Raw genomic sequence first — 20,818 nt, forward strand, 5'->3', positions numbered from 1 at the left:
TATCTAGCAGTTCAGTACCTTCCAGACAGGCATTAGTACAAAATCTGGCATTAGGACTCAATTCAAATTTACCATTGAAAAAATAAAATAAAAATTCAGAAAGATGTGGCTTGTGTCCCATCTCATGCATTTTTCCCTGCCCATGTGGGTTACTGTGTAGCTCTTTTGCTCTCAGACCTGTGGTTCTTTTTGCAGCTGTGCATTAAAATGAGTTTTCTCCAAGGCATAATAAAAATATCACAGTAGAGACATACATCATATTTTGGATGCCATGTTATGCGATGAAATTTTTCATGGTACACTTAGTTTGCATTTGTCCAAAGTAACTGAAAGTGAGAATGTGCACTGACCTGCTCCAGAGCAATCCTATTAGCCACCAAAAATGCAGAAGATCACATGCGTCAATTTGACTCTGTGCAGCAGAGTGTTTATTATTTCTGCAATAAACTGTAGAAAAAAATAAAGTGTGAGAGCATTTCATTCATGTCTGGCCACCTTATTGCCATGTTATTATTTAACAGGAGAAGTAAATACAGGGATATATGCACAGGGCTTTTCTCCATCTGGCCATGATGTCTATATTACTGGCCACTTTCTGGTTTTGACTCTTGTTTTAGCCAAACCCTCTACAGCTTTTACAAGTGGAGTATATTGATTCCTTGCTAATTCTTCCAGGTTTAGATTAGCTACTGTTACACTGCTTCCATTTCAATGTGATAAAGTGAGATACCAATTCAGAAGCTTGATGCATATTTGAGGGGTATCTGCTTTTCTACAAAGGAAGGGAGCAATTGATGCAATTTCTTTGCTTTATAGCTTTTGTTTGTTAATAAGTTTATTCCTGTAAAAAACTGAGGGTGGATGAAGGAAAGGGGATCGAGCACACTTTCATATACTCTTTGATACCAGAATTTGGGAACCTAATTCTAATTAGAGCCGTGGCTGTAATCAGGACTTTCTGAAAAGAGGACACTCCTCAAAATGCAAAGGTGAACCTTAGAGCAAAGTTTAGGACTGGTATTATAGTAGAAATAACAGGGTGATGGCAGATCTTCATGTGGGGTGGAAAGAATCATGATAATTACTGGCCTCTCTCCAAGGACAATCATGAAGAATTTGGGGAATTAGCTCCCCCTTCAAGGAAAAAGCCACTGGCTGCCCTGGGATGATGTGGATTTTATACACGGTTCTTTTGTTACTAAGGTTACACAAGCTTTCCACCCTTGTCTTTGCAAAAATATTAAAAGATTTTAAATGGGCTTTGCCCTAGAGAGACAGAATCCAAAATGCCGTTACACAAATAAAGTGATGAATAGGATGCCTATATATCATTTATTTCCTCTTGGAATTGGTGACCTTCCATCAATCAGTAGTTTCCTTCACACTCCCTCACTTGTGAATTATAAGTTAATCAAGAGTACAATGGAAACAATGCATACACAGCCTGCTCGCTGCATTCATCTCTCTCCTCAGGGTGGATTACGGATGTTAAAGTTGTAATGAGCTTTCTTTTAGTCCAGTTTTGACCTCAATTCTGACTTTAACAGCAAAAATTTCTCATGTGAATTTACACAATACATATTTGGGAGATACACTCCTATCTGGAAAATGGGGTTGTGAAGCAGGAATTAGTCTAAAAAAGTAAGAGTATCTCCTTGCTTTTAACTGCTCTATTTTAGGGGAATGGGACACATAGAAAATAATTCAGACTGAGAATCTTTAATTTTTTTTTTTTTTTTTTTTTAAACTTGGCCTCAAAGGGATCAATGCCTAACTATTTCTGAAAGGTTATGTATTTCTAGAGACCCTCTGTCACAGAATTTGCAAGCCCATAACCATGGACACGTGTGGCTGATGGGACGACAGGAGCAGTTAGAGGAAAGAGAGGTCTCCTGCACTGTGCTGTGACACTACCTAGTCCTGATTTTGCCACACTGAATGACTTTGATGCTGTTTCACACTTACCAGTGCAGAGGAATGAGTATTTTAGCATATTGCTCTGTTTTACTGAGCCTGAGCCTATTCTGTGGGACCTCCCCTTGAAGGGGATGCCATGCATCCACTGGAAGTATTTATTTTCAAAATATACAGATGCACAGTACCAGTGAATGGAATACTAAGAAAAAATTATTCTCTCACAGCTGATAATACTAGTGGTAACAATGAAGGAATTATTCTCATTATGAAGAAGAGTTTATCTGAAAGGTAAAGAGAGGTGGTAATTAATTTCCTTTAATAGTCACACTGGGATCTCCTGTAGTGTGCGGTCTGATGTTAATAACATATTTTCCCCCCTATAATTAACGTTCATGTTCTGTTCCTGGGGGACTCTTCTCCACTATCCTCAGCATTGTCATTACTTAAGCATGCACAAGCAACTTTAGCACCTTGGTCGCTGCAATAACTAATCCAAGCGCTGCTTCCCTTGCTCATATCTTCTCTCCTTGCCAGGTGGGTGGCAAATGCTGGAATATGCAACCTCAGTAGGGCTGGGAAATAATAAGGTATTTTGTCCCACTTTGGAGGAATGCAAAGTTTTAAAGAAAACAATCAGCACAGGGAGTGAGTGACCTCTCCCCCCCACTCCACCTGTCTGGTTTTCTGGGGAGGTGGAGACTGACTCCTCAGGGACCTTATGGAGATGGTGGAACCACTTGCCCACTCAAGGCCACAGTAGAGGGAGCAAGGAAGCCCTTGGATATCAGAGCAGCCTGCAGCTCTCCTGACAGCCACGGGGGGCAGGGGGAGAAGAAGCTGGGGCCATGTCAGAAGCAGCGTGGCCTGGGCTCCTTCCGCATGTCAGTCTCTGATGTAAACCAAAGCCTGTTTGATATAGCTCTCCTATGCACCAGAGACCAAACACCTCAGTTACTTCAAGGTCCTCTGAGTAAGCTGAGCTGGATGCTCCTTAGCTACAAACGGATATGATTCTGACCCTTCTTGGAAAGAAACAAATCTGAGAGATTACTTGTTCCTTGTCAGAAAGAGCACAAGAGCAAAAAGCTCAGGAAGAACTAGGAAACTGAGTGCTCTGATGTCATACCATTTCCCCCTGGCATTTTACACTTTTTATTTTATTTTTAATGTAGGGTTGCTGCAAGACAAAGATGCCACAGAAGCAATTCTTTTCCCTTTACCCCTAATTTTCCTTTAGCCTGCAATGTAATGCCAATGTCCATTCATCATGCTTTAGAAGATCAGGAAGAATGACTCTCAACAGACAAGCAAGAAAAGAGGGAACTCAACGAAAAGCTCAAACACATATGTTCTGTTTTTGCAGGATAACAGAGATGCTTGCTTAGGAGAACATTGTATTGAATTAAGACCTAACTCATGTCACACAAATGCAAATGTCTTTTTTATTTTTATTTTGTTTAAAGTATGTTATCTTGGACAATTGTGCAAATATTTCCCAAGTAAAGATGCTTCCACTTATTTTCCTATGCTCTACCCTCCAAGGCTAGGCAGTCCAAATGAACCCTCCCACCCCAGCATGTTCAGCCTCACGTGCACCCTTCCAGCTCTTCACACTCACACGAGCAGGTTGGCCTTTATTTGGAAACTTTCACTTTGTCTCACAAAAAAGGGGACATTTACATCACGGCAGCGACAGCACACACCTGTAAGCACCTTTTAGAGTTGAGAAATGAGCTTGGGTGACTGGGGGTCTGGCTCTTTGACATAATCTGTGCCCTCTGGATTGCAAAAGCTTTTTCTGGAGCAGCAGAGAAAACCAAAGAAACCCCGAGACTCACTTTCTCTATCTCCTCCCTCTGACTTTCCTCATGTTTTATTTTTATTCTCGGCACAAGGAAGAATGAACAAGTGAACACCAGAAGCAACAATGCGTTCACAAACTTTCTTCCCTAATTCCATACTTCATACCTGCAGTCCTGAGTCGAAGATATTTCACTATTTGACTTGGTTAAAAAAGTGGAACCTACCCAGAGATCTATATTTTCTGGAAATATCTGTACCTATAAAATGTAACACATTTTTTTCTGGGCTTTTCTTCACTTTATGGGAAAACTAAAATATCTGCAACTTTCACTGTAGAACTACTTTTTATGAATAAGAACTCTATTACACCTAATTTAGTTAGCATGTATGGACTCCTGCTAGATATAGCTCTGAGACAAGGGAAAAAAAATGCCTGGATTTTGAACACCATCTAAAATGCCCAATATTAAAGACAGGGCTGTAATGCACACAAAGTACTTCTTGATATTTCTTGCTAGTTGACATATCTTTCAAGCAGTAAAATGACTAAGTAAGTAACTAGAAAGATGGAAATTGAGAGTACCGCCATTATGAAACCATTAAGAAGAGGGTTCTGTAAGATTCAGAGATACAATGTAAGCAGACTAAAGGCCATAATACACAAAGTCATACAGCACAAATCCATATTGCTAAAAGAAATGTTTGGAAAACAAACAATCATGTGCATGATACAGCTAACACAGCGTAGTGACTTCATAATGACCTAACTGGAAATATTTTATTGTATGGAAAATACTTCAAAGAGTGAAATTTCAGCATTTATTTTAAACATTACACATATTTCTGCTCATTCTGACAAAAGGTATTTCTCAAATACATTCAAATCAAGCTTTTCCCAACTTTTCCAATTTTGTATTTCCTACTTTGCACTAGGGAATAACTGAAAGAGGAAGACAGAATGGAGAGTAGAGATGGAATTTTTTTGAAGGTTTCAGTACCTGCTTTCAGATCCTCACATCTCTAGGCTTTGCACATTTAAACAAAGCTTAGTGTGCAATGCTATTTATGAAATACAAATTAAGAAGAGGGCTGCCAAACAGATCTGAAAATGTGTATATTTTCATTAAAAAAAACCCTAACATCAGAGACACTTTGTGTATCTTTCAAAGAAATCTTCGAGACACTGGTTTTATGGAAAGCTGGAATACATCTTCTCTTTACTGGAATAATTCCAATTTTCTGACCTTTTCAGTACCAAAGTAACTACCAGAAAGACACATAAATGTTCCAGAAATTTATATCGGAAGTGTCTCATATGCACATAACTCTGAAGCTACTTGCAGGCAGTGTCTGCTGCCGTAGGTCCTAAATTACCTGTTCCTTCTTCCCCTACATTGTGTAATCATCACCTTGAGACTCTGATCCAGGAGGTGATGTAGGCACAACACAAACTGCCCACGCAGGCTGCCAGTTCTGGGAGACCAAAGAAGGATCGTGGTCCTCTAAGAGGTGGCTCATGCCTTTGAGTCAGAAAGCTTACATGGATGTTCTCCCTCAAAGTGGTAGGAGATGCTGAGGTGCCAACCAGACCCATAATTTCCAGTAAGAAAGACATGGTAAAGCCTTATATCAGGCTTAAATCCTTCACACCTCACCTCCCTGGTGTGACTGGAGACTCCCTAATACCGTGCCCATGGATGACAGGGCCGAGGTTTTGAGCAGAGGGATGATCCTGCCAAGAGAGCAGCAAGGCAGCTCTGAATACTGCTCTTAAAGAAACGGAGGAAAATAATACCTTTAAATTTCCACTTAGCTTGGTAAAGCATCCCTTTCTTCTAAACAAAAAAAAAAAAAAACAAAAAACCAAAACCAACCAACCAACCAAAACCAACAAAAAAACACAAACAAACAAACAAACAAACAAAAACCAAACAAAAAAACCCAAGTGATGTCATGGTGCTATTTAAAATACACAGCAGCAGCACAGTGTGCAGCTGCACAGCGATGTGATGTACCCATCCACAGGGGAGCCCGTGTCCTGAGATACGCACACTCTGCTCTTATCAAAGGTTTGCTTCTAATTAGGAAGTAACTGAAGCCCTTTTTAACACCTGTGTTGTACGGATTTAATATGCTAATGTGTAAACCTGTCTCTAATATCTAGTCCTGAAAAATATTTTACTTTCTTTTCCAGTGCTCTTAAGTAGTTAGTCCTGCTAATTTAACTCCATCAGGCTGAAAGGCATTAAATAAAATGGTTGGAAGGAATTAATTTAAGTGCTTATCAAAGACTGGTAATATCTGTTTCCACTGGTAAGTAAAATGAATGTATGTGAATTGGAATCAGATATTATACATTGATTCAGTTGTATTGTGAAAACATAGCTTGGAGATAAGTAGTACTACAATTATTCGCCCAGGAAAATGTGCATCATCCTAATGGAACTGTTCTAATGACGTTGACTAAACTTAATGCACTCCCACTTTCTCAAAAGCAGTGCACAAATACCACTCACTGATAGCATGACGTATATGTCTTGTTCTCTGAGGTGTCCATTTTACAATAGGGCGTTGAGAAAAAACAACCTTTATCCACAAATTATTGAGTCCTATGTGCAGTTACTGCTGTACTTCTGCATAAAGAAAAGCAGAAAATAATATAGGGCCTGGTCTTAGGCTACAGTTACATGGCAAACTAAAATGCACTTTGCCCGTGCTCTCCTGGCATTTACAAAGGACAAGCAAAGCTCAATATTGTTGCATGTTAGGGGTTCACGGCTCAATGGCAGCACGGCCTGTCCAGCGTGGCTACTAATACAAGTTTAGGAACTGCATCAGCTGGTGCTTGGCTTCGGAGAGGCTGGAGCTGAAGAGTTCTCCAGACCGCAGGGCTGTGATTCAGTCCAGGTTGATATTTATTAATTTTGGAGACATGAGTTGCGCAAGTCTGTTAATGGTACGTCTGGAGCTGAGGTTTGGGGCTGGGGACTGCTGGGGATGAAAAGCAAGTGTTATTGCTGGGAAGAACAAAGCTTATAAAGCTCAGAAAAGCATAAGCTAAGTAAAGCATGACCAGCTGCAGGGCTGGATGGGAATAATGTGCTTTAGGTTATGTTAGTCTGGGGTTTAATGGCTTGGGATAGAACTAGAGTTTGGATCCAAAGAGCTGAGTTAATTACTGGGTCTCACAGGACTCAACTGATGTTCCAGTTACAGACAACGGCAAAACCTTGCCGCAGGCTTCCCTGTGCAATCACAAGGCTGTGCCTTAGCCTGGGCCAACACATAGGCTTCCTCATCACTCACTCTTGTGACCCTTAATTCCAATTTTCAGCAGTGGGGAGTCTTTTTGCTGATACATAGGGTTTTTCAAGGGCTATTATTAGCTTACTGAAATGAAACTGCTGTTTATATGAAAAGCTTTGATACCGAACCAGGACAAAGCGACCTGAAAACAAGTGCGGCTTCACTGTCCTGCCCAATATACACGTCCTGGCAAGGCTGACCATGCACTGGCTGCGTGCGTGGAGATGCTAATGAGGATTTGCATGCAGGTAGCTTAGGAATAATACTATTAAAGGCAGTAGGCCTACCTTAAGAATGCAGAAAGATTGAGATTGTGTCTCAGCTGCTGAAGAGTGTCTGATCAGTGACATGTTTCCTCTGAGTGAATGAGTAAGTGGGACCATCAATCACTGATGCAAGGTGTCAAGCAACTTTCAGCTTTCTGTGTATTGTTATGTTTGTATATGACATATGGTCATCAGCAAAGATTTTTAGCATTCTTGCCTCTACCATCTGCTGTTGTCCCAACTCCACAAAACAACTGTTCTGGCTGGAACATCACAAGTGCTGGGACAAACCCCTTCTTGTCTTGGGTCCTGCACAAGTGTCAATATTTTGTGAGGAATGGCTATGAGCCCTGTTAGAAAGCCTTGTAGGCCCACTAAGCTGGATTGACCACAACTGCCAGCAGAGCAAATGGCTTGTGAATAAACCTGGAGCAGATACGGCCTGCTAGAGTATAGGGAGGATGAGGGTTAGCATTAGAGGCAGGGCTAAAGGATGGGGCAGTGGGCAGCAGTGGTTGCAGAAGTGTTCACTGGTAGACCCTGCAAGTTCAGCAAGGCTGGACGAAGGCAGCAGGCATTGGGGGTGAAGAGCAGACAGTTATTTGTACTGTGAGTAAAGGCGTGTGAACTTCTTTTGATATACAAGTTGGGTTTAGAGATATGACTGAGATAGGAGTGTCATATCTGACTGGATCTGTAGGGTTTGGACCTGGCCTGGTAAAGAATTAGACAATGACCGAGAGTTAATTGTGGCTGTAAATCTGGGGTGCTTCAGTGTCTGCAGTCCCCTCTAAACCTCAAATTAAAACTAATCTTCTCTAAGTGCCTCAGGGAAACTTGCTACTGTCCTACCACCCTGGACTTTACACAATCGAAAAATTAAATTCTTCAGATCCTCTTTCCCCTAACCTCAACCAAAAGCAAGTAAAACTCAGTAGCCCAACAGGCCCTGCTGGCTGTATCAGCGGACTGTACACCTTAGGCCTGCCTGTTTTTAACCACAAACTCCATCCTAAACCTAATCCTATATTTAATTCTCACCTGAGACTCCACTAGTTAAAAAAAAAAAAAGTATAAACAGACTCTTGCCTCATCTGCCTCTCCTCCTACAGATGTCGTAGGATCCAGCAGCAAACTGAACAGCCCATCCCTGTAATCCTTACCACTCAGCCCCTCTCCACGTGTAGCCCCAGCCTTCCTTACCTGTACTGCAGCAACTCTAATAGGGACAAAATTTACCTTAGAGCATTTGGTCCTGTCAGCTCTCCCTTCATACCAGCCTTCCAGCATTGTGCAATCCAGGAATAACCCTCCTCACTCAAAAATTCCACATCTAAAATTCAACCGTAAATCTTACCACAAACACTGTGTAAAAGTTGCCCGATATCTCCTCCTTTCCCCCACAGCTCTGCACCTACAGTTCTAAGAGCTGGGCTTCAATTGGCAATAAACCTAGGTTTTCCTCTTATCATCTGGTATTAAAGTATACCCCAGTGATCTCTTGTAGCAATAAACTGAATTCTCCTGCTCCTATGATTGCTGGCAATAATCTGAATTTTAATCCTAGTTTTAATTTTCTCTACCCCACGGCCAAGCGGAAGAAGTTGGTCTATGTGGAGCAGAGAGCTGAGAGCAGCTTTGAGCATGGTGTGCCTTATTGACTGGGGCTCATCTTATTATTAGCACTTGGGTCCAGAGGGTTATGTTCACTGATGGGTGCTGTAAGACGTGCATGGTGAGGATATTACAGTCTCAGCTGGGTGTGGGCCATATAGCTATACAGCCTGTGGGTAGGCCGGCGGTCAGGATTAGGAAGAACAGAGGCTGAAGAGCTAAATTTACTACCATGTCCTGCAAGTTCTTTTGATCCAGGATGATGTACTGTTTCCTGGTTATGGCTATGTATAGAATATAGAAGAGATGTTTTTTAATACAGCCCCTTTCTCTTCCTTCTCTACAAAAATATCAAATAAATGCCACTCAGCTTTTGACTCATTGGAGAATTCCTTTGAAAAAGCCCTGGCTCATATCCTTCAGGGTGAGATGGCTGCCTGGCGCTGTTTGACCGCGCTGCTATAAAGGAGTACTGCTCTGCTTCGGGAGGCTCCTATGGAGGTTCACTGCTGGTCCTACATCAACATTCCCCCTTTTCACGCCCCCAGCCTCCCTAAAGATAAAGCAGGTGTTAACAACCGATGGTCTGAATACCAACTTTTATATCTTGCTTGAGCCCTGTCTGCCACACTAACTAGCTTCCCAGCAGTGGGTTGGGTACTTTCAGAAGTGCAGGCATGGGAAAGAACAAAAACAATCTTCCTGCTTTGGAGCTGTGCAGGAATTCCCCAGCTGGGACATCCCATATGAAAAGCAGCCTGCCCACAGGTCAGTGAAACTGAAGCTGTTTTAACTGCTGTATTGCACATTTGACTGAAACTTTTGGTTCTGAAGAAGCTGTATTTTTCTGGCACTTTTTTGAGGAAAGTAGATTCTCAGTTTGCTGCCAGGTAGGAACGAAGAGTTGAGTTTTTAAGAGCACCGAGTGGCATATTAGCAAGTGTAAATGCATCCAAAAAATGAAAGAGGACTATATTTCTGCTTCCGATTTGCTTTTCTGTGCCAAATAACACTTTCTCAGTCACCTTTTCTTCCTCAAAAAGAACAGGTTGCGACAGATTGAAGTCTTCTCCCCTGCTATGTCAGGAGCCTTTATGTGACAATTACAACATCATTTTTGTTTTACGATCAGCTGAAGTCGGTTCAAAACAGCATGTCACCTCACACATGAAATAGCATGGCTTTTAGTGATAGGGACTGGAATTTGGCAGGAGCATTTCCCAATTTGCAGTCTGCTTTTTTTCTGTCTCAATGTTTTATGCTTGATGCAGAGTAACTTGAGTTTTGAAGTCAGCCAGGCTTATCTAGAGGAGTGACTCATCTAGGGCAAGCTGAGTAGCCAGCTCCTGCTTGCTCTGAAATGTTACGCAGTGGAGGAGAAGAAGTACAAATCCATGATGGGGAACACCTTGGACCTTCCAGATAAAATCTGTGATATTTATCGGCGGCTCTGTGAGCTGCAGGCTTGGCGCTCAGCGGGCAGTTTCTTTATCTCCTCACTTTCCCTGGTGATTGCCCTTCTCTCCTGTTGTACCCAGCTCATGTGCCACGGACATGGCTGGCCTCGGAAGGTTCAAAAGGAAGGCAGCTGGCTGTATGTGAGTCCTCAGATCTGTGGATCCTACTGAGGTAATCAACAGCACCATGTTTCTAGTATTTTGGGTTGGTTTTTTTGGTTGATTTTTTTTTTGTACACCTCTAGAGTGGTGATGAGCCAAGAGCAAGTCTAAATGCTGCACTACTCAGAGTGGCTTTCCCTGGCAATTCACTTTTTCACATTAGATCTATGAAAATAAAACAGCATCTCCCATTAGCAATCCCTTCCACTTGCAATTTCTTTTTTTTTGTGGGCAGAGGAGACAAAGTGTGCAATCACCACACAAAAACCTCTCCAGAGTGACCAGTACTATAGTACTTCATCTGCCAAGACTGCTACCGCCATGAATCCAAGAAACCTGGCTTGAAGCCCATCCACCTTCCCCAATTTCCGAACAGTTCCTACTTCTTTTCTTTCCTAGCTGCTGACTTTTTCTTTTAAAAATATTTATCTTCTAAAACCAAATGCACAAAACTATGGTGTCCCTATGCACGTCAGGACCCATGTCAAGGACGGCTGTAGGCAGAGGCTGGCAGCTGCAGCTGGCTGTAAGCAAGCACTAGCAGCAAGCAGCAAAATGTCACTTTGCTCCTAAATCCTAAACTAAGAGCAATTCTGCAGGCGTGGAACAACTCACTGCAAATGTGAGCCACTTAATCCTCCACTGAATCCAGATCCAGAAGGAAGCATTTGCAGATAATAAATGAAGATCTGTGAGCAGTGAAACCAACAGTAGCTGATGAGCTTACTGGTTTGTGTCAGAAAGCTCTGGTGTCTTCAGGGACAGGTATCTATCATCCCAAAATTTGAAGAAACTCAGTAGTGTCAAGATCTTTAACTTTTTCTCAAACTTAACAAATTGACCAGCAGGTTCAAAGGACAGCCAGATAGCCACACACAAAACACACACAACCAACCATGCACACTAAACATGACCAAATCATCCCAATTCCCTAAGAAAAATCATTGTGGTTATCTCAATACCCAAACCAGGCAGGTTGCAAGGATTGGATCCTGTAAGGATTAAAAAAAACCCAGTAAGTTGGAGGTAACAATGCCTAACTTTTATACATCTGGGCTGTGACTCATCTCACCCAACCACACGTCTTTACCATTGAGATGCTGACAGCAGTGGCAACTGTCAAAACTGCCTTTATAGCCGATGGAAAGAAACAAGAATGAGTAACCCAATTTTAAGAGTTATCAAAACCGATCAAATACTTCATGCTTAAGACGTGCCAGCTGATAGTAAAAAAATGGGCTCAGGCTCCCTCCCTTTTCCCTCTCTCCAGCTCCCCATCATCTCTGGAAACCCCATTACTGCCTTTTCACATGCACGCTTCCTCGCCTTCCTAAATAAATTAAACTCCTTTCCTTTTCCAAGCCTCAGCCTCTTCAGCTAGTCTAGCAAGTCTTCTCTTCCCTTTCTTTCCCTCCAAAAAGGACAGTCATCTGAAGGAAAATAAAGAAATCTTTGTCTTTTTTTTAAAAAAAACAAACTTCATTTATATGATGACCCTTTATTTTATTATTCCTTCATATATGTGGCTTGGCACTTAGCTTGCCTTCTGTTTGGATGAGTCTGTTAGTCACAGAGAGAAAAACCTAACCAAAGAGCATTAACATTCCACTGCTATATTTTTACAGGATAAATTACAAATGAGAACGGTGAGTGCATCTCGGAAGTGATGATCTTTCCTTTGGAAACTTGATATTCTATACAGCTAAGTGCTGCCTTAAGACTGACGAAAACTTCTGTATGCTTGATTTATAGTCTATTTGGAGATTAAAAAGTGCATTTAATACTTTCATTTCTTTCTTCCTTTTTTTTTTTTTTAATATATGTCCAGGAAAAATGCAAGTTTTGTGGGTATGTTTATCGACCCTTACATTGTGATTTACTAATGTACATCATCTGGTACTTGCTTGCACATACTAAAAACCCAGTAAGGGAAGATGTTGAGCACATGTTCTAAAATAAGTATATGCTTTAAACATGCTATTAAACTGTTGTAATTGTTTTCTTTCATTTTCTGGATTTTTCCATTTCCTTTCCTGGAGTTTTAAATCCTCTGGGGCACATCATAAAGTCCTTACTTAGACAAAACTACTTTTCTATTTACTTTGCTTAGGTTGAAAACTGCATGAGGCAGCAACATCCTCAACATCCTCAAGACAAGCACTTTCGTATCATTTAGGTCTGCAAAGTGAAATTAGCTTTTGACACAATATCTATTGAATAAAATAATATTAAGTTCACTAGTCCTTTTCTGGCAGGGATTTTCTTAAAAATCCAGGGAAGACTACAGATAAGTAGTAGTGGTGTTTACATAGGTCTTACGTATGATGGCTTACATGCACTCAGTTTTTGTGCTGTTTATATTTAAATGATACAATGAAAGCAGTCTTAATCCTGCATGGAGACCACCCTTGTGGTTTCCACACTCTGATCAATTCAGTCAGTCAAGCACTTTGGAAGTTACACTCTCCCTTATTACTTTCCTTGTTGGTTTTGTACTTTTGCGTTTGAGTTCTCTCTTGTGTTTGCCTTTCCCTCCATATTTATGCCTTTACTTCAGGATGTTGGGCAATGTCCAGTGTCCAGGAAATAAGGCAGGAGAGTGCTCAGCATTTTATCATCAACATGTCGTGTGACATTTCACATATTTTTTGTAATTGTAATTTCAATGGTCCCTTCAATACTGATGAAATTTATAATGTGCCAGGAGGGGGTCTTTCAGATTAAGTTGTTTTCTTGTGTATTAAAGGGCTGTCATGGAACATTAACCGTGAGACATCAGCTAAATGGATTGAGACTTTAACACAAGGTTGATGACCTATAGCTGGAATTTGGTACTCTTTCTCCCAGGAGAGCTACTTTATTACTCTGCAAGTAGCTTCAGTTCATTCATTGGGACTATTTGTAAGATGAAATTACTGTGATTAAAGAGGTCAGAATCTGTCCCTGTTGACAAAAGATTATTTTAACACTTAAGATTTCCTTTGTGCAGCCTGTGCTTCGACAAGCGAGCACTTCATCAGGTGAGTCATCCTCTTTCACTGGGACTAAAGCTTGCTCAGCTTGATCCATCAAGCATGCATGCATATTCCCCATTAAGCTACACCACTGTAGTGAAGGACACAGCTTTGGAATAATGAGATATTCACTGTGAGCAAGTAATATTAGACTGGGGCTAGAAACACATTGTAAGCATGTTGGCAAAGGAGGTGATTCCTCTGAAGAGGAATCTGAGGTGGGTAATATTCTGTGCAGCCAGGCCTGATGTTCAAGCAGCTCTTTCTAGAGTGGAAATCAGAAGCCTGAGCCATGTATGCGGCGCAATATAACAGGGGAAGCAGGCCACCTCGGGGTAGGATTCACAACCCAGAGGGAAAGATTTGTCGCCTAAATGAAAAAAGGCTAGAGCTTTGTATTCTGATCTTACAGCTGGCCCTAACCACAACCATTAGTATAGCACCAAAGTAGCACAGTAAAGTAGGGTTTCAAGCCACCTTTCTACCCTGCAGTTCCTTGGGGATGTGCATTTCACCTGCCTGGTGAACAAGCAGCTCAGGCTCTGCATCTTGAGTGCTCAAGGCCACAAAGAGTGGGCCAGCCAAATGGCTCATGGCCACCAAACAGAGGAGGGCTTTCTCCCTCCCCTCCTGCTCTGCTCTGCTCATCTTTACTGCTGTTCCATGTTCCTTCTGTGAGCCGGTTCAATTCTGCAATTTGGCAAAAACATAGCCATGTTTTCCTTTTTTTTTTTTTAAATTTTTATTTGCTGATTTAGAGAGCTGAAGGGACTTCTGGAGAAGCCTCACCAGGTCAGACAGCAGAAGGCAACTAGTAGGAATGCATGGCTAGGAGCAGGGGACAGGGGCTGGCAACAAGGGGTGCAAATGGGACCAGCTCTCCACCATTTAAGTGCATTCAGTGGTAGAGCGGACTTAAAAAACCTCTAGTCTGTTGTGAAACCTCACTTCACATCCATCAGTAGATCTGCCTGTGAATCCTCCCAATTGCTCACAGCTGTTTCCCTGCACAGCCTCCAAAGGGGCCCAGGTGGGTCAACTTTGTCCCGAAAAACTAGAAATTGATTTGGAGAAGAAAATCACCACCTTTCCAAGGCAACAATGACAGCATTATTCTGAGTATGAACAATATCAGACTAGCTATACAAAATCACATAATTAAATTGAAATTGTTTCATTTAAAATTAAAATTCATAACGTCTTTCTGTGAGGTTGCAAAATCAACTTAAACTAAAAGCTTATCAATTCTATTTTATTTCTCGTCAAGCCTTTCTTTCATCTCACACTAGGAACCATAGAAATGCCGGAGTTTTTCCCTCAGACTTTGATCATTGCATTACCATGACAACAACATATTTACTGTAGCTATAATAGATGGACTTCAGATGTTAACTGGATCCCTTGAAAGTCCACAGGGGAGCTTTTGGTCTCCATGTACCAGGTTAAATGAAAGAGTAACTCTCTTTACTGCAGAGCTATCTAACAGGTAACTTACATTTGCTTTCAATTTCTGCCTGCTCTTTTAGCCAAGTCCACTGCCTTACACCAGTTTAGTGACTATTTTAATTATATGGAAAAACAGGTCAAATTTTTATTTACTTGCTTTGTTTTTTGCTGACTAAAGCCTGTAATCCAGCAAGTTAATGCATCAATCTGACAGGATGCGACGTATGGACACCACAAAGGTTTTTATTCTTACTCTTTACATTATTCTTCTTTTCAGAGCTTTCCAGCCTTGCACAGCAGAAGAAAAATGCACAAAGCTTTGTTCTCAAACAGCTCACAACTAAAGGATGATATTTTGCATACATATAGCTTTGGAGTGTAAAAACACATGATAGAAACGACCTATTACTCTCCTGAAGACATTGATGCATGAGAGTAATCAAGCCACTTCAACAATAAAAATAACTTCAAACTTAAGCACAAGTTTTAATACCTTGTTGAATTACAGATATAATACGAAACAGCACATGCAACTCCAGCTCAGCAAGCAAAAAGCAACATTGTTACAGCAGGATTCTTAAAGTTTGTATTTCTTTACCTTAAAGAGTATATGAATAGACAATAACATTCCTTTTGCACAAGGTTTTGTAGAGAATAAATTATAAATATACATAAAAAGTTTCATTAATGCCTGTCAATTTGCTTCTAAAAGATGTACTTAGAAGATCAGAAAACTAATTAGAAAGTCTGTTTGATCTCAAGAGTTTGGTTACATACTGACAATCTTGAAATAATTCATATCAGAAAGCAAAACTGTTTAAGCTTTATATAGGAACAACTGATATTTTTTCTAAGATATAAAAATAGTCCATAGTTGTTTAAAATGAAAATTATATCACTAAGATAGTGACTTGAGCTATTAGTAAGAAAAAGTCTTTCTTACTCTAGTTAAACCAGATGTAATTTTTCATTTAAAATCTTGAAAGGCTGATTTAAACATACCAAAACAGATATCATAGCAGCAGAAACACATGAAAACAAACAAGAAAGTAGCATTGTGGGCTCAATATTTATTATTTCTCAATTATGTACATTTCAAAATACAAAGTACCAATTCTGTGTCAAACTTAATTTTTTAAACTGTATAATGTGTTAGAAACAAAGATTCCAGGGAAATACTTTGCAATTAAACAAAACACATATTTTTCCCCCTTTAACCTGCCTCAAGCTTGCTGAACCACAAAGACTCCCTTTTTAAAACACATAAAGAGCCCAGAAATGATGTGTGTTGAGCCAAAGTAGCAGAAAGTGGTTAAAAGAACAGGGCTCACCAGGAAACAGCACCTAACGGCCTCAGTGCAGCCCCAAGCCTCTGGGTCGTAAAGGCAAAATTTTGGTCACAAAGTTCAAAGGAGTCAGAATCTCATCCTAAATGTGCTTGTCACTGGTACAAAGTCGATGTGAAGCCAGCAACCAGTCACTGGAAATGCCCCGGTTTGGAAAGTTCAGCCAGCCACCACATGCCATCCCCCCACCTGCAGCTGCATGGCGGTACAAGGGGACCGGCCATGATCCAGAAACACCTTTTTGTTGTGCTCATCCTGTTCTTCCAAATTATCTTTGGGCCTTTTAGCAGCTAAACTAGAATCATAGAATGTCCTGAGTTGGAAGGGACCCACAAGGATCAAGTCCAACTCCTGTCCCTGCACAAGACAAACCCCACAGTTCACACCATGTGTCTGAGGGTGTTGCCCAGTCTCTGCTTGAACACTGCCAGACTTGGGGCTGTGACACCTCCTTGGGGAGCCTGTTTCAGTGCTCCACCACCCTCTGGGTGAAGAACCTTTTCCTAATGTCCAATCTAAACTTCCCCTGGCACATCTTCCTGCCACTCTCTCAGGTTCTGTCATTGTGAGGAAGCTGTAGGCCATGAGGTCTCCCCTCAGTCTCCTCTCCTCCAGGCTGAACAAACCATGTGACTTTAGTCGGTCTTTGTACGGCTTCTCCTCCAAACTCTTTACCAGCTTCATGTCCCTCTTCTGGACACTGTCCAGTAGCTTTATATCCTTTTTATCCTGTGGCACACAGAACTGCACACAGGGCTCCAGGTGAAGCTGCACCAGTGCAGAGCAGAGCGGGAAAATCACCTCCCTCGCCTGGCTGGCAATGCAGTGCTGGATGCATCCAGGACATGGTTGGCTCTCTTGGCCAACTAGGCAATGCTGTTAGCGGTGGCAGCCATTGGTCATGTCCACTCTCTACCTGTGGTAGGTATTCTGGCACTGCCCTTCACAATTTGACTATGTTGTGCATAAAATACCACTCCTTAGCCCTGTTTTTGCACATGACCACTTGTAGCCAGTCGAGTTGCAAATGATCTTTATTCTTCCATTTTTCCTCTCACCTAAAGATACAGGAACAATAATTTTAAGAGAAAATGGAAGAGCTCCTCTAAGAAAGCTTTGCTCAGCAAATGCACCTACAGCTTCACAGAATGATCAAGGAGAAAGTCTGAAGTCTTCAGGGTTTTATTAAGACTCAAATATTTGCCTGCAGGAAATACGAATTTTATTTAGGGCCGGCCTCATCAAACTTCCCTCGGCTCTTGCCTTTTCTAGGGAGTGGTCTGGGGATGACACCTGCCAGGAAGCCTTGCCTGGTTCTTCCAGTTCACAGAATCACAGAATGTTAGGGATTGGAAGGGACCTCGAAAGATCATCTAGTCCAATCCAGTTATGAGAACCTTTTTTGGTTACACAGAACATTTCCATCATTAAACCACCTGAGTTGAAAATTTGCAGTCTGGTGTCTGCCTTGGAATTATAATTATTCCTGATTTCAGCCAAAATTGTTAAGAAGAAGAGATGACATGTTATTGAGAAAAGTTAGTCCATGCCTTGCATGTGTGGGCTCTTTGCAACAAGGACAACCCTATTTAAAAACCTGCCTGAATTTGCCAACCTTTAATAAAACTGAAGTCGTTACCCTACTACATGGAGACTAATGTTGTCATTTCAGACTTGGTTTAGACCAGGCTAAGCTAGCATTGCTGGCACAAAACTGGTGACATCCCTCCCCTGCCCCCACTGCTTATGCCAGGATTTGTGAAGTGACTCAGTGAATTGATTGGAAACTGACAGAGAATCAAAATGACTTAAAATGACCTGCAACAACAAAACAAAAAAATTATTTGATCATAGTGTGATCATTATATCATTAAGCACTGAATCATAATGAATATGCAGGAAGTGAATAAATTAAAATTACATAGGCAGACTTAATTATACTATTTCCTAATTTTTGAGTGCTTGACTGCATCCGTAGCAGTTAGCATTTAACGCAGTTTCTGTGAGTGTGTGGCTTTGATAAGTCTTGTAAAAAGTGAAAAACCTCACTACTTGGCATTGTTGTGACATTTCCAAAATATCAGCAGCCTCCACGTCACCTCAGCTAACGAGCTGTGGCAGCTGGAGCGGTCACAGGGTCCCACAGTAGGTAGGGACAAGAGGGAGCAGGAAGAGGCAGGAATGAGATGCTCCTGCCTGTCCTCCCAAACTCCATCCTGACCACTACTCCCACATCCCAGACTCCTCACTCCAGCCCCACGCTTTAAGGGCTCATCTTTATTTCTGGATTTCGAAGTCCCAGGGACTTCCCAAGCAACTCTGAGGCTCAGACCCTGTTTTCCAACCCCACTTTCAGTGTTTACTCAGCTCAAAGACCTCCTTGACTTCTCTTCCAGCCACTTTCTCCCTGCTGCGCTGCTGCCATGTTGCCACCCTGATGTCCCTCTCCCAGGCTCAGCTCCATGCTCACTCCCTTCCTGACACTCTCTTTTTCCAGCTGTCTACAGCATCCCCTCCTTACCCAACCTTGTACCAAGGGCTCTTCCTCCACCCCTCTTCTCTCCTCTCTCCCCACTGCCACGGATTGCAGCTCACATTTCCTTGTCTCCCTTGCCCTTCATGCACTCTCTGTGTTCTTTCTTCTCCTGGTCATTATTTTCCATTTCATCCACTCTCCATGTTCTCTCTCCTGCTGCTCAATGTTTTCTACTCCATTTTTCTCCCCAGCTCACTGTCTCCTTGCCTGACCTGTACAACTTCCCTCTGCCAGTCTCAGCCTTGCATCCATTTCTTCTCTCGCAAGCTCTCGTCAGGACACACCCCATTCCCGCTTCTCCTCCAGGACACTCACATGGAAAATGTTCAGTGGGCACTGTAAAGTGGCTTAAACCCACAGTGGCTCCGAAGGAAATCCCACTTCCCCCCTTTGAACTCCCTGCCACCATTTGTGTGCTGCAAAGCAAACCAGCTTAGGAAAACACAACAGCTGAAAATTAACCCATCCACACATAGAAAAGGTTAAATTTCAGGGAGATCGGCTTCCTGCTCTGGCCAAGAGCGGGAAGAGAAGTAACAGAAATGAGTGTCCAGAACTGGGAGTAAGGCAGGGTCATCCTTTGCAGTAGCCACAAAGACTTAAGTGGATTAAAGCAGTCTTGCAACCACGGCTCTAGTACTAATGGGTAACATTTGATAAAGCAATGGAAAATCAGTCTTAAATGGAAGAACGTGCTATGGGGCAGTGCTGCCTGAGTTCATGCCAGAAATGTCCCGCAACTCCCCAGTTATTGCTTTGTTCTTTAAGACAATTGTCTTGCAAAAGCTGTTGTGTTCTGGAAGGGTGAGAGGGGTTTCACATCAGATAAACTTCTCCAAAAGAAACCTGTAGACTAGGTGGAAACAAGACTGGGAAGAAACATCCAGAAAAAGTTACAAACTCCAGATTAAAATGCAGAAAAAAAGGTTCTCCTGAAGTAAGCCACTTCCTATGTAATAATCCCTGAAAAACATCCAACCTCCAAAGTAGCCACACTCCTGGTTGAAGTGCAAAAAGAAATGCAATAATTAAGGCTGCTCAGCAGATGAGGTTTTGGAACTCATTATCCGTTTTCTACCTAGGTGTAGTCTGTATTTCAAATTTCAGAAGGCATTGTTAGTGAGGAATGTGGAAAAACTGTGCCCTTGCATGCGTTATTGTCAGCAAAGACCTTTACCAGCAGAGAAGACCTGGCTCACCGAAACGACCTTCCTGCAGAAGCGTTTCTGAGCTCACTCTGAAGTGCCTTTCACTTTCCTTCTCTGTGTTGCAAAACATTAATCTAGGTTCATAATTAGGATCCTCAAAAGAAGTAAAAAAGGTTACATCAGTGCCTGAATCAATTTCAGTTTTGCAGGCAGAACTGTTAACCAACATTTTCCTGAATAAAATAACCAGAAGAGCCAAAAAGGTTTGGGTATGTGTTCGCTGTTGACAAATACTTCATAATTTTCAGAAAGCTTCCGTGGCTGATGTGCTCTGAGTAACCCTCAGAGGACTTTTTGCTCAGGGGAGTTGTGGAGTCTCCTTCTCTGGAGACATTCAAACCCCACCTGGACACATTCCTGTGTAACCTCATCTAGGTGTTCCTGCTCTGGCAGGGGGATTGGACTACATGATCTTTGGAGGTCCCTTCCAATCCCTAACATTCTGTGATTCTGTGACTTAGCACACAGATCATCCAAAGTATTCCACAAAAGAACGCTGTCCTCTTTTTTGGGGTGCCAGATGGGTGAATCTTAAAACTGACAAACAAGAGGTTGCAGAACAACCAAACTAATTTTAATTATGAACCTACTGCAGATCATTCAAGCCCTACGCACACAAATCCAAAAGAATTTGGGAGAACAAATGGGCAGATGAAAGTAGAAAGTCCGGGCCAACTCCTCTTCTTGGGGCCACATCCAGATGAAAAGCTGCCTCCCAGAAGAACAAGGCCCCTTTGTAACGT

At 41.9% G+C, this 20,818-nt stretch overlaps 1 protein-coding gene across 3 annotated transcripts in view; it reads right to left on the reverse strand.

The window, feature by feature from the left end:
* NPAS2 (neuronal PAS domain protein 2) overlaps nucleotides 1-20,818 on the reverse strand; it is a 108,678-nt gene that overhangs the window by 75,895 nt on the left and 11,965 nt on the right. Inside the window, exon 2 of one of the 3 annotated variants that reach the window (XM_065829492.2) lies at nucleotides 351-447. The exons of the other annotated variants lie outside the window; for them this stretch is intronic. The gene's annotated coding sequence lies outside the window, so the exon portion shown is untranslated. The remainder of the gene's footprint in view (nucleotides 1-350; nucleotides 448-20,818) is intronic. 3 annotated transcript variants of the gene reach the window in all.

This window comes from Patagioenas fasciata, chromosome 1 (genome assembly GCF_037038585.1).
Source record: "Patagioenas fasciata isolate bPatFas1 chromosome 1, bPatFas1.hap1, whole genome shotgun sequence".
Taxonomy (NCBI): Eukaryota; Metazoa; Chordata; class Aves; order Columbiformes; family Columbidae; genus Patagioenas; species Patagioenas fasciata.